Source organism: Drosophila suzukii, chromosome X (assembly GCF_043229965.1).
Source record: "Drosophila suzukii chromosome X, CBGP_Dsuzu_IsoJpt1.0, whole genome shotgun sequence".
Classification (NCBI taxonomy): domain Eukaryota; kingdom Metazoa; phylum Arthropoda; class Insecta; order Diptera; family Drosophilidae; genus Drosophila; species Drosophila suzukii.
The window spans coordinates 2,102,521-2,115,308 of NC_092084.1; the positions used below are offsets into that span (position 1 = coordinate 2,102,521).

Sequence of the window (12,788 nt, forward strand, 5' to 3'; positions counted from 1 at the left end):
CGCAGGCAGCAAAATGGAACGATGATGCTGGCCCTGTCCTGTCTTGGCTAATATATCCGGCCTGGTTTCATCCTTTTCGTCCTTCACCCCGCTGCTTCGCACTCTCTCACTTTGATTTCTTGGCAACGCTTTTTTACTCATCTAGCACACTCGAAAAAAAAATTGATTGCCAAGAAATGGATTCTTTTTTATACAAAAAAATGGTATTTGGAAAAATGTTAATACAAATATAGCTTAAAGGAAATTATTTTCTGAATAATCTATAACAAAGTGGTTCAATAACATAGAAAATAAAATTTATACTTATAGTGAGATGGCATTTATTAATTATGTTTTTTATAGCTGCTTACAATAAAATTTTAACATTATGAACCATGGCTTGAGCTTATTTCTTACTGTTACTACTATTTTTATTTTTTTACAAATTTAAGTAGTCGCATTACTCATACGTACATTACTTATACGTACATTACTCATACGTAAATTACTCATACGTACATTACCCATACGTATGTACATCACTCATACGACATCACTCATACGTACTGATGTCCGTCATCAGACGTTTATTTTTTTTAATAAAGTTGTTTAGCTTTGTTACCTGAAAATGCTCAATATTTTGGGGTTCAAGGTTGCTTATCGGGTTTTCTTCAGTGTACATTTTTCTGTTTTTTTTTAGGACTCTACGAACTTTGGCAAATATTTTGGTCATAGTCGAGATTTGCGTGCCTTGCCAATGGTTTTGTTTGTTCTGCTGTGTCCAGTCATCTGCCCCACCCCCCACCCCCCACCCCGCGCCCCTTCCATCTTCCCTCTCCCTCACTCGCCAGCCGAATGTGGGTAATTCGGTCATGAATATGCGAACAATTTTAGCCATTGTCCGAGGAGCATTTTTTGGTGCGCATATTTGTCGCAAATGGACTACATTACAACATTACAGTTATCTTTTGATATGTGCTGGTGTGTGTGTTTGTGTGTGTGGAACATAATATCTCATAGGACATAGCGGCCCGAAAGTCGGAATAAAGAAACTCCAAAAATATCCCATAAAATATACGCTACTTGGGGTGGACTTTGAAAGTAAATAAAGGAATACCTAGTTTTGAACAAATAACAAGAATTTTGGTTTAACTTCGATGATATATCCGAAAATATTTCTCTAAAATAAAATACAATAAAACGATGTTATTAAAACCCTTGCTATGTCTTCAAAACCCCCTTGTGGCTTACACTTTTATTTTCTTGAAATAATTTCCTTTAAAATTCACCGCGTGACCTTAAATTTAAGGAACAATTGTAGTCCACCCTGGGTTACTTTTATGAATGTTTTGTGTTTTGTGTGCATAAACAAACAAAGGCCGCATAACATTAAAATGTAACACAAAAAGCCACAACAACAACCACGGCTCATGTTTTGTGTTTGTGTGATTAAAATTAAAACAAGCGTCGACATGTTGAACTTGAAAAATTCGCTGTGCGTTGCTTGTGACAACAACAACAGTAATCATCATAATAACAGCAACACTAGGAGAAACAACTAGTGTTATAAGGTAAGAATCACCGAATCTTCAGACGCCCTACGAAAACTAGCTAAAGCTCAATGTTTGTTAAAAAATATTGGTTTTGTAAGCCTTCCTTCAACAAAATACGAAGAAGGTCGTCTAGCGAAAATTTTCGGAACTTTAATATGGATTGGTTCATTTTTTATTTACTAATAATTGCAATCATTTTTAATAAATTCCTAATGAACAATTCTAAAATCGTATGATACAAAAATATTAAATGTGTATTTTATTTTTAATACAGAAACATTAACTTTCCATAGAAATAATTTCAAAAAAACAGTTTTAGAAAACAATCGAAAGTAGATGACATTCTTTTCACATAACACAACACAACTCTTTTGTAGGGTATCAAAACAAAAGCACGTGGACCAGAGTGCAATCAGCAGTGAGTGCGGCATCGCGGAAGGCAGAGAACAGTAATAGCCCTACTAATGGCCGAATAACTCATTTGGATTAGAAAAATCTGTGTCCCATAAACGATTCCCAATTAAAATCATTGCGCTGCTAACTTTCTTTCAACTGGATTGCTGCTCTTTCTTCTTTATTGCCAGCTGCCCTCTTCTTTGTTCGGCGTGGGTAAGTTGAGTTAGTGTTAAAATACAGGGTATTCAGGGGTCTGATGTTTGGCTGCACATACGTACAATAAATATTAACACAAACATATTTAATTTAATAAATAGGACATTTTGGACGGCCTTTTTATGGTATTTGTAAACCCTTTATTTTGAGGCTTGTCTCAATTGAAACGAAAATAACGGTTTCTATTAAAATTCCCTTCAATTCTCTTTTCCAGTGATTTTCAAATCACTTCGTTATGTTGTCTGTTTTTCCCAAACACGCTGTTCTTTGTTTCATACACATACACATGGTTATACATATGCATATGAACATAACTCAGAAGTATTTGGTTTTGGAATTACCGTTTGGTCTTGTAATTTCCCATTTTGTTTTCTGGTGCTCCAACCAATACCACCGCAGTTTTGAAAAGCGTACGGTAGCCAAAGCGTTGCACTTGCCGCTTACAAAACAAACACGCACACACACACACCCACTCGCTCACGTGCGAGCGCGACAAAAAATCAAAACAACAAAATCCACGCTGGAAACAGCTGCTTTGGCGCTTGGCATTGAAAGCGAGAGAGAGGAGATGGAGAGCGGAGAACTGGGGAATTGGGGAACTGTGGGGTAGCGCGGGAAAGAGAGCGAAGATGCGGGCACGAAGGCAAGTTCGCCGAAGGGGCCCGAACGAGCATGAGTCGTTGGACGGGGAGCCGAACCGGCTTTTGGCGCTACATGGCGCTACGCCACTTGCTCAGTGCAAATCGACGCACTGAAGGTGTCAGTTGGCTCCCGACGGTTCTACTCTCAGCTCCCACAGCCGACGCAACTCTCAGCGAATTTGACGCAAATTTCAAACGTACGTAAACCGGTGATTTCACAAAACGCGTTTCGATTCAAGAAGAACAACAAAAATAACAATAAAACCCACTAATAAACTTACGAAAAAAAATATTTAAAAAACCCTAAACACAATCAAAGTGCTAATGATTTGGGATTTTTTCTCACAACTTAAACATTTTTTTAATTGTGTGCTCACTTTTTTTTACGTTTGTGTGCCATTAAATCATCTTTCCAGCGAAAAGTGCTAAATACAAAGTGAAACCAATCTGCGTTGTTGTCATTGTTGTTGTGCTCAATTAAAACCTATTTTGCATATACCGTTTTTTTCAAGTGTGCGAGACCGCATTGATCGTGATCGTGATCGTCATCTCCGCTTTTGCCTTCTTTTCTTATTTGTTTCTCTCTCTCTGGCTAATTAGCGTTTTGAATGTTGTTTTTGCAGCTTGTTTAATTGATTGATTCGAATTCGAAAAATAGCGTGCCAAGTGCATAAATTCAGGAAACGTTGTCTGAATTTAATTTTCACCTTTTCTGGCAGCCTAATTTTAGAGTTCCAAGTAATGGCATTGAACTTTGTTCAAAAATAGAAAGTACAGCTTAAAAAAAAAGTAATATTTTTATAAGTGAATGTGAACTTGTAATGCAAATTTAATACTTCTAAAGAGTGGATTTTTTATGCTTTTTGCCCAATGTCCAATGTCAACCCAATTTATAAATAAATTCGAAAATAAAAAAAAAAATTTTTTTTAATTTTTTCTTATTTATTGCAAAATTTATTTAAAATACTTTAATTACTGTGTTGAATTTTTTAAAGAAAATCAAAACTGTTCAAGACATAGTAAGCTCACTTAATCCAGGAGATATGTTTTCTGAATCATTTTTTCACAAATCAAACCAGGTTTTCAATGTCGAAGTAAGCAAGAGGTATCTAAACATGTATGTAGGCCTATCAAAGCACAGCATAAAAAATAGGATAAGTTAAAAAATGTAACGAGCCTTCAACTCTTTAATATAAAAGCCAACTTTTAAATGGGAACATAATTACAATGATCAGTGTTGAGTGTTCCACTTCGTCGAGCAATTTCCTTTGAGGTCCTCTGGTTCTGGTTCTGTTTTTTTTTTAGGCCGAGTCGTGTAACGTCATCTAATATACATGGCTAATAATGCCTTTTCTTACGCCTCTTTCTACGAAAGTGAAGGGGATTCCCCGCACTGAAAACCACCCACATATCGCGTCTTGTTCGGCGAACTATAAACATTAAATAACAATAATAAACAGCAACAAGAGCCGGGCAGGGCAGAAAGTTGAAGCAGTTTGTCTAAGTGGCTTGGGGCTTTGTCAAACCATATAAAATATAATACAATAGAAAGTATATAGAAGCCGCAACAACAACAGAAGCAACAAGAACAACAAGAACAACAAGAACAACAACAATGGCAACGAGTACGTCGCAGTTGTTGGCTCCAAAACACGCAACAGTCCGTCAGAGTAAAGTCAGCCATGCCCACCGTCGTCGTTTTAGACCCCCTTTGCAGACCCCCTGGAAAATGCATATATAGGGTCTTACTTCTCCCCTACTCCCTGCATATATATGTGTAGGTATTCCCCTCCAGTAACATCGCGTGTTTCGGGGGCCCCAGCATGAAGAACCCTCGCCGGGGATCGGGGGGCTGCACAGGGGGCTTCAAACAGCGAGGGCCACAAAGGCTCCAAAGGCTCCCAATCTCCACTTTACACGGCTGAAAACTTCGACCAACTTCGATATTGCTTGCAGATCAGTTGTTACCAAAGCCTATTACTCGATAATATATAATATTTATGATCCAGTTTTGCGATATTATGTAAATTCTATAAATTATTGGTTAAACTTTCCCAAGTTCAAATTCATCTAAAGATACTTTTGAGCTGCAAATATAATATTGAACAAAATATTTATTAAGGTTTTAAAAAATATTATTGATCATAAATCTAGTATGGCTCTAAATGTATCAAATTATATGTTTTTGATTTTCCACATTTATTTATGTCCAGTTTTGCAATATCACCCAAGTTCTAAATTCTGTCATCGATTGGTTAAACTTACCCAAGTTCAAATTTCTGAGAAATCCCGAAATAAAGTAAAACACTTTTTAAAATTAAATCAAATGTGTGATGAAACTTTATGGTTTTTTTTTAACTGAATCTAATATAATGGCTTATAAATACATGAAATGATCTGCTTGCAATGCTCGCCTTGGCGCGTTTTCCGCTCAGTGTACACTCAAGCACTCGTACTTATAAGCCTATACCGCATAGAGTACCATTTTTTCTATAACAAAATTTTCTATATTTTTTTCTACATATATTTTTTTGTGTTTTATTCTTTGTTATTTTTTCGCCACTGCCACCGCTGTGCTGCCGTTACCGTTCCCGTTCTGGATCCCGTGCTCTAAACCCCCAACCGGAGAGTAGGTCAGGTCAGTATGTGTTACTATTTAGTCATAAGGGGGTTCCGGGGGCCCAAGTGCCCCCCGCGTGTGCGGCAGGCTTATTAACTTACTGCGACTTTTGTTTCGCTGCTTTTCAGCTGGGAAAGTCGGCAAAGTCTTGTGGCTGCCGACAAATCAATCAGGCAAACTTAAGGGAAACTGATTGAAAGGCTGCAGGAAAAACGTTTTTGACAATCGTTGGGACTAACGTGTTTATTATAGCCCTGCTTGATGTTTACCAGGAAATTTAAAATGCTATGTATTTGTAATCACTTTGAAAATAAGTCTATTCATTGGAACTATTTTTTGTTACATTTATTTCTTAACTTTAGTTTCTTTTATATTTGCCAAGAAATTTTAAATTCTTTTTATTTAAAATCCCTTTAACAAAAGTCTTTTCACTGGACATCTTTTTGTTCCATTTATTTCTTAACTTAACTTTTTTATTTACCATCCCTTAATTGAATTGAAATCTATTCATAAAATTGAGTATATATTTATACCCGTTACTCGTAGAGTAAAAGGGTATACTAGATTCGTCGGAAAGTATGTAACAGGCAGAAGGAAGCGTTTCCGACCCCATAAAGTATATATATTCTTGATCAGGATCACTAGCCGAGTCGATCTAGCCATGTCCGTCTGTCCGTCTGTCCGTCTGTCCGTCTGTCCGTCTGTCCGTCTGTCCGTCTGTCTGTCCGTCCGGATGAACGCTGAGATCTCGGAAACTATGGGAGCTAGGCTATTGAGATTTGGCGTGCAGATTCCTGAGCTTTTTACGCAGCGCAAGTTTGTTTCAGCAGAGTGCCACGCCCACTCTAACGCCCACAAACCGCCCAAAACTGTGGCTCCTACAGTTTTGATGCTAGATAGAAAATTTTAACTGAAATGTATTGTTCTCATCAATACCTATCGATTGACCCAAAAAAAAGTTTGCCACGCCCACTTTAACGCCCACAAACCGCGAAAACCTGTGACGCCCACAATTTTCATGCTAGATAAAAAATTTCAACTGAAATGTATTGGTCTCGTCAAAACCTATCGATTGATCCAAAAAAAAATTTGCCACGCCCACTCTAACGCCCATAACGCTTAATTCTGTATACCGCCGGTAGGTGGCGCATTTTAATCTCGCTTTGCTGCTTGCATATCTCTATTTAGCTGAGTAACGGGTATCTGATAGTCGAGGTACTCGACTATAGCGTTCTTCCTTGTTTTCCATTTATTTCTTAACATTACTTGATTTAATATTTATTTGTTGGTTTAAAATTCTGCTGCAAGAGCTGAGGTTGGTTTTCATTGTTGAATTTTTTATGTTTTTGCGGAGGAAACACTTGCATTTATGTATTTGAGCTGTTTTGTTTGCAGTTTCTGGTTAAAGCTTTTACTGGGTGATCAACATATTTGTGGTCTTATTATTAAATCTGGGTCTACAATTGAGTTTACAAATTGTTGTTCCCTGCTTAAGATGTCATATAACTGTAAAGAGTAGTTATTTTTAAAGAGCAAACCAAGTATTGCAGCTGCTGAAGAAACTAAGCCAACAATCTACAGCCCACAAAGTACATTTCAACAATTAACCCATCTATCACAGTCAAGTCCATAATCTGAATCATCCCAAAACTGAGACCGAATTCAATTAGTCTTCCACTATCGATCAAAATCAATTAAATGCTACCGTGTCAGGGTCGGAAAAATGCTCGAAAATTATATCGCTATTATGCAAAACGAGTCGCAAAGTTTGCCTAGACAGGCGAAACTTTCGCAACAAATAATTTCTATGAGGCTAAGTTCTATTCGATTATCCCCCGATCCGCAAATTATTTGCAACTTTTTTGGGGTTTGTTGGCTGGGAGAAATTTAATTTGTGGGGGCGAGGAACGTGAATTTTGCGGGGGTGCTCTGGAAGTTTTTGCTGACTCAAACAATTAGCTGCTATTGAAAGAAGTTATGCCCCGAAACACACAGAAAAGATAATTGTGTGTCCGAAGGTATTTGGCATTTCAGATTTCTTCTGGGCTGTAAACGTGTTTGAATAATGCAAACCTGCTGAAATTGCTCCAAAATGTTCCCCAAAGTCGGGAAAACCGCAGGAATAACCAAGAAAATTGGGCAGGACAAAAAGGGAAACAAAACAGAAATATAAGAAAATGAAATGCAACAAAACTAGAATCAAGAGAAAGGCGAAAACAAAAGCTCATAGCGCACTTTGGTTGCTGCGACTGTCAAGCCAAATGCACAGAGACAAAGGCTAAAAGGGGGTGAAAAGCGGGTGAAAGGGGGTGAAGGGGGTGAAGGGGGCTAAAGCCATCTGAGGTGGAAATGTTGCCAGCCATGTTGGACGTCCTTTCCGAAAATGCAACACCGAACTCTCGAGAGTCGACCATTAGGTATCCAATTTTTGTAAAAATTTTTCAAAAAATACTTTTTAAAACCAGAAAATTCATATCTGGGTGATCGACAAATTTAACCAAAATAACTAGTAACAAAACGGCTTGCAAAACACACAAACCGTTTTATAAAATCATTTCTTTACCTCTAATCACTTCAACAAAGTCATAAACCATTAATCTTAGCTTATGTGGTAAAGCAGTATTTTTTTAATTTTGGAAGAGTAACTGCTTATTAAAAACAGGAAATATTTGAAGTGCTTAAAGTAATCAAAACTGAACTTAAAGCTGTTTTTCTACAATTTTTAATAGGTATACAAATTTTTTTATATAAACATGGTTGTTTGTTAGAAAATTAATTCGTTGGTATTATCAGGATGGGATTTCAAGTATTTTGATTTCAGTTTTTCTAAAATATAGTACCTACCAGGAAACATTGTTGTATTACACCAGTTTACAAAAAAAAATTGATGAAATACGCCTTTCAGGAAACCTTTGTTTTCCGGTAAGATACATCTCCCTGATTAAGAAAAGGGCACTTAAAATTTTTTCTATGGTACCAATTTTTTTTTAAGTGTAAAAAACGTTTTTCGCACTTTTTTATTTTCTAACTCGAGTTGTGATAAACCGAATTCGGTCATTAAGGACTCATTTTACAGGTAATAGAATGCCCTTTAACTTTCTTATACACATCATTAAGTTCCATTCATTAGTTCAAAAGCTACACTTCGTCAAAGTTGAAAAATTTGGAAAAAAATCAAAAACGCTGGCATAAATGGCTTCTTTAAAAATACACGCGTAAAAACCGAAATTAGTTTTATGTTGTTTTCTTGAAGGCTGGACCATAACGGAGAATATGCGCCATAGATCACGACAATCCGTTGGTAAATCGATTTTTAACAGATTTTTAAACGTATATACCCAAGTTCAGTATTTGGGAGCAGCGGCCGTTAAACGTTATTTTAAATTTTCAGTGTTGGGGAACGTAAGAATTTGGTGCAAGTTGTTATGCATAACGTCAGTTTCCTTGCTATTAGCGCTGGGCAAGCTAAAAAGTATGCGATTGCAGTTACGAGGAAATCATTTTTATATATTTTTAGCAAGGAAACTGACGTTATGCATAACAACTTGCACCAAATTCTTACGTTCCCCAACACTGAAAATTTAAAATAACGTTTAACGGCCGCTGCTCCCAAATACTGAACTTGGGTATATACGTTTAAAAATCTGTTAAAAATCGATTTACCAACGGATTGTCGTGATCTATGGCGCATATTCTCCGTTATGGTCCAGCCTTCAAGAAAACAACATAAAACTAATTTCGGTTTTTACGCGTGTATTTTTAAAGAAGCCATTTATGCCAGCGTTTTTGATTTTTTTCCAAATTTTTCAACTTTGACGAAGTGTAGCTTTTGAACTAATGAATGGAACTTAATGATGTGTATAAGAAAGTTAAAGGGCATTCTATTACCTGTAAAATGAGTCCTTAATGACCGAATTCGGTTTATCACAACTCGAGTTAGAAAATAAAAAAGTGCGAAAAACGTTTTTTACACTTAAAAAAAAATTGGTACCATAGAAAAAATTTTAAGTGCCCTTTTCTTAATCAGGGAGATGTATCTTACCGGAAAACAAAGGTTTCCTGAAAGGCGTATTTCATCAATTTTCTTTTGTAAACTGGTGTTATCAGTTAGGTATTTGAAGCACTTCTGAGATCCAGTCCCAGAAAACATTTTTTGTTTCTTGGACTTTTCAGCGGATATACTCGAATTACCCATTGGCATTTTCCGCAGCCCCTTCGCCACTCGGCGACCTGCTTTTGTCGCCCACTGTTGTCTGTGGGCCAAAAGCAACGATGGCTAACAATGTGCTGCCATATTTTCAAGGTCCCCGAACTGCGGCAGGAGTAAATCATAGGCAAAGACAAAGCAAGGGGCTAAGGACACATCTTGTGGTCGGCTGAACCCGCCTCAAGGCCCTCCAGAATGGAGCTTTGGCCAGCAAAAATAGGGAAAAATAGGGATCTCCTCTGAGCCGCTGAACAACCCAGCCAAAACGAAACTAAATCAAAGCAAAAGTCTGGCAAATTAAATAATCAAAAACAATTGTTGGAGAGCTTCTTCGTCGGCTACGAGGGCAAATTGGATTACGTGTAGATTGGTTAAGATGCCGCACATAAATACATGCAATATACAGCAACGGAGCTGAATAAACACATATAGTGGTATATAGTGTATGCCCCGTATATAAGCACTCGTTTTTAGATAGAGGACTGACCCCAAAGGCTATCGCTATCAGCACAGTCTCCGCGTTTTCAGGTCGTTTCGTTGATTTCCATTCGAATAATATTATCTCCAACACTCTTCGCTTTTTCGTTTCTTTTTTCTATATTTCCCCACGAGAGGGGAAGGGCGAATCCATGTATAATTATAAAAAGCTTTCGAGAAGATGAGACGCGAAGTACAAAAATTATATGTACGATTCTCTAGAATTCTATAGAATTAAGCTGTCTTATAAATACGCATTAGAAATATGAATGGAAAAAGTTTACAATAATTATTTATTTTCATATATATTATCAGGAATGATTATATATTTTTGAATTAATTCCTATATGCTACAGCTCTAATATATGTTCTAACAAGTCATGAATGAGAGAAAGGTCTGTAAATGTATTTTAGGGAAGTTTAAAAAGCAATTGAAATATTCCATGCTAGTGCCTAAAATAGTAACTTCATTTTGGAGTATAAATATGTATATTAGATCAATAAATTAACTTAAAGGTCATGAATGGGAGAAGCATATACTAATAATGAACTGAAAGGTCTCAAATATATTATGTTAGAACTAAAAAGCAATTAAAATATTCCCTGTTAGTGCCTAAAAAAATAATAATATCATTTGGATTGACCGCACTAAAAACGCAATGCGAAACTTTGATACAAAAAAACAGGAAACTATTAAACTGTAATTTGAGGGCCACTTTGCTGACTTTATTTATTTTTCCTATGCATATAAATTGATTCGACATTAAATAGCCCGGGGGCAAATAAATATTCCGAATGTACTTTATCGAGAGTTTTATTTCCAGTCGTTTACTGACAGGACAATGTTTGTTTATCATAAGCTATTTGCTTTCAATTTTCCCCCACGGGATTATGTTTAAATATTTAATAAACGACACACAACCGAAAAAGAAATAACTCAAATGCGGAGATGAGGGGGTCGCCAAAAGTTGTTTGAGTGATTTGACGCTCGACTTGATTTTGTGGCCCGAAATGAAATAAAAAAAAAAAATATGAGCGATAGGTTGGGGGACTGCGAGAAATTTTCAATTTTTTGAGTGGCCCCATCTTAATCGCCCCTCGCAATCTCCACAGTCGATGGCGATGGCGATGGCGATGGCGATGGCGATGTCGAGTATCTGTGAAATTGAAGGGCGGCCAAATTAAAATCGAGGGCAGGAAGTGGAAGACAGACAGGAAACAGTCATAGCAATGGCACAAGTAACTGAATCTGAATCTGATTCTCAATCTGATTCTGGTTCTGAATCGGAATAGGTATCTGAATCACCAGCACAGCGAGACGAAATGAAATTGAAGTTGTCTGGCTTTTTGCCTTCGGACTTTTTGCCATGATTTGGCCAAAGTTAACCTTGAAATGTTCTCTCTTTCGTTTTTTTTTTTAGCCACGGTTGCCAACTTTATAAGCGGATGTGACAATTGAATTGTCAGCACCGTATACTGTTATTCCCGATTTCTGAATCCCAGCTCTTGCTCACATTTCACATTTCAGATTTTCGGTTTTCGATTTAGGATTTCGGTTTCAGCTTCAACTTCAACTTTGACTGCAGCTCAGCGAAATTTGTCATGTCATCTGCTCACTTCTGAGCCGGATTGGATTGCAATGGGGCAGCAAGCTCAGAAGGGGAGTGCTGCCTGCACTGGGCGAAGTAATTGAGATTCTTTTATAGACAAAAATAACAGATCACAAATGTACCATTTTAAAAGATATAACATCAATATTTCCCTATTTTGTAAAGACCTTTAAAGGTCTAACAACCTTTAGACTAATAATTTCTATCTATGTGTAGAATATGTATATAATTTTAAAAAAGGTGACCCCAAATTTTGGAAAAAACTGGTGTAATTGTCGCAGTTACATAAATATTTTCATATTTTGTATAGACATTAAAGACTTACAACCTTTAACATAAAACTTTCCAAACGATTTTTGGGTAAAGTTGCTTTCGCGTGCAAAGGTGACCCAAAATATTATTTCGATAACCTGTAATCGAAAATACATTCTGACTAGATTTTAGAAATTTGTAAGTTATTTTGCTAACTAAAAAAGGATCTTCAAAAAAATCGTTTTCAAATATATATTTTTATAAATTAAAAGAATGTTTAAAATTAAGGGACATTTTTTTTGGGTGTATTACCTGGTTTCAAAGTGACATACATAGTGACTATGTTTTAATTGTTATGTATTCAGAGATCATAATTAAGGTGTTTTTAAAGATTTATTTTAAATTGAGTGCCCAGAAATCGTATATCTTAAGTTTATAATCGGACTGATCTTTAAGTTTTTTGGTTTTTTTTCTTGGAGTCCCCCAGTGAGTCGACCGCTGCTTTTCGCTCAGTGCACTGCCACTCGCATTTGCCTTTTTCAATTTGATTCGTTTACAGATATAGCAAACACCAGCCAGTAAATAGTAGCAGCAAGCGTTACAGCAGTCCACTCGACTCCCTGCGATGGACTGTCGATAGTTTTCGCATTAGAAATGACTCGGGGCTACTTGTGGGTTAAGGGGTGACGTGCTGTGGGTTAAGGGACGGATCTGGGGGGTCGGTGCATGGATATTGTACCCAGTATAAAGTCCGTTTGTAAGCGCTCGGATAACAGCAGATATTGTGTGTTTGTTGATTTGTTTGCTTTTGTTTGTCCTTCGTCTGTTTGTCGCTCA

General features: G+C 36.8%; 1 protein-coding gene across 2 annotated transcripts in view; it reads left to right on the top strand.

Annotated features, from left to right (window-relative positions):
* Positions 1 to 2,840: 2,840 nt before the first annotated feature.
* Positions 2,841 to 12,788, top strand: part of Mnr (Membrane-bound Notch regulator) — an 89,639-nt gene continuing 79,691 nt past the window's right edge. The window contains exon 1 of one of the 2 annotated variants that reach the window (XM_065867864.2): positions 2,841 to 2,984. The gene's annotated coding sequence lies outside the window, so the exon portion shown is untranslated. The remainder of the gene's footprint in view (positions 2,985 to 12,788) is intronic. The other variant, XM_070997574.1, reaches the window with a different exon arrangement.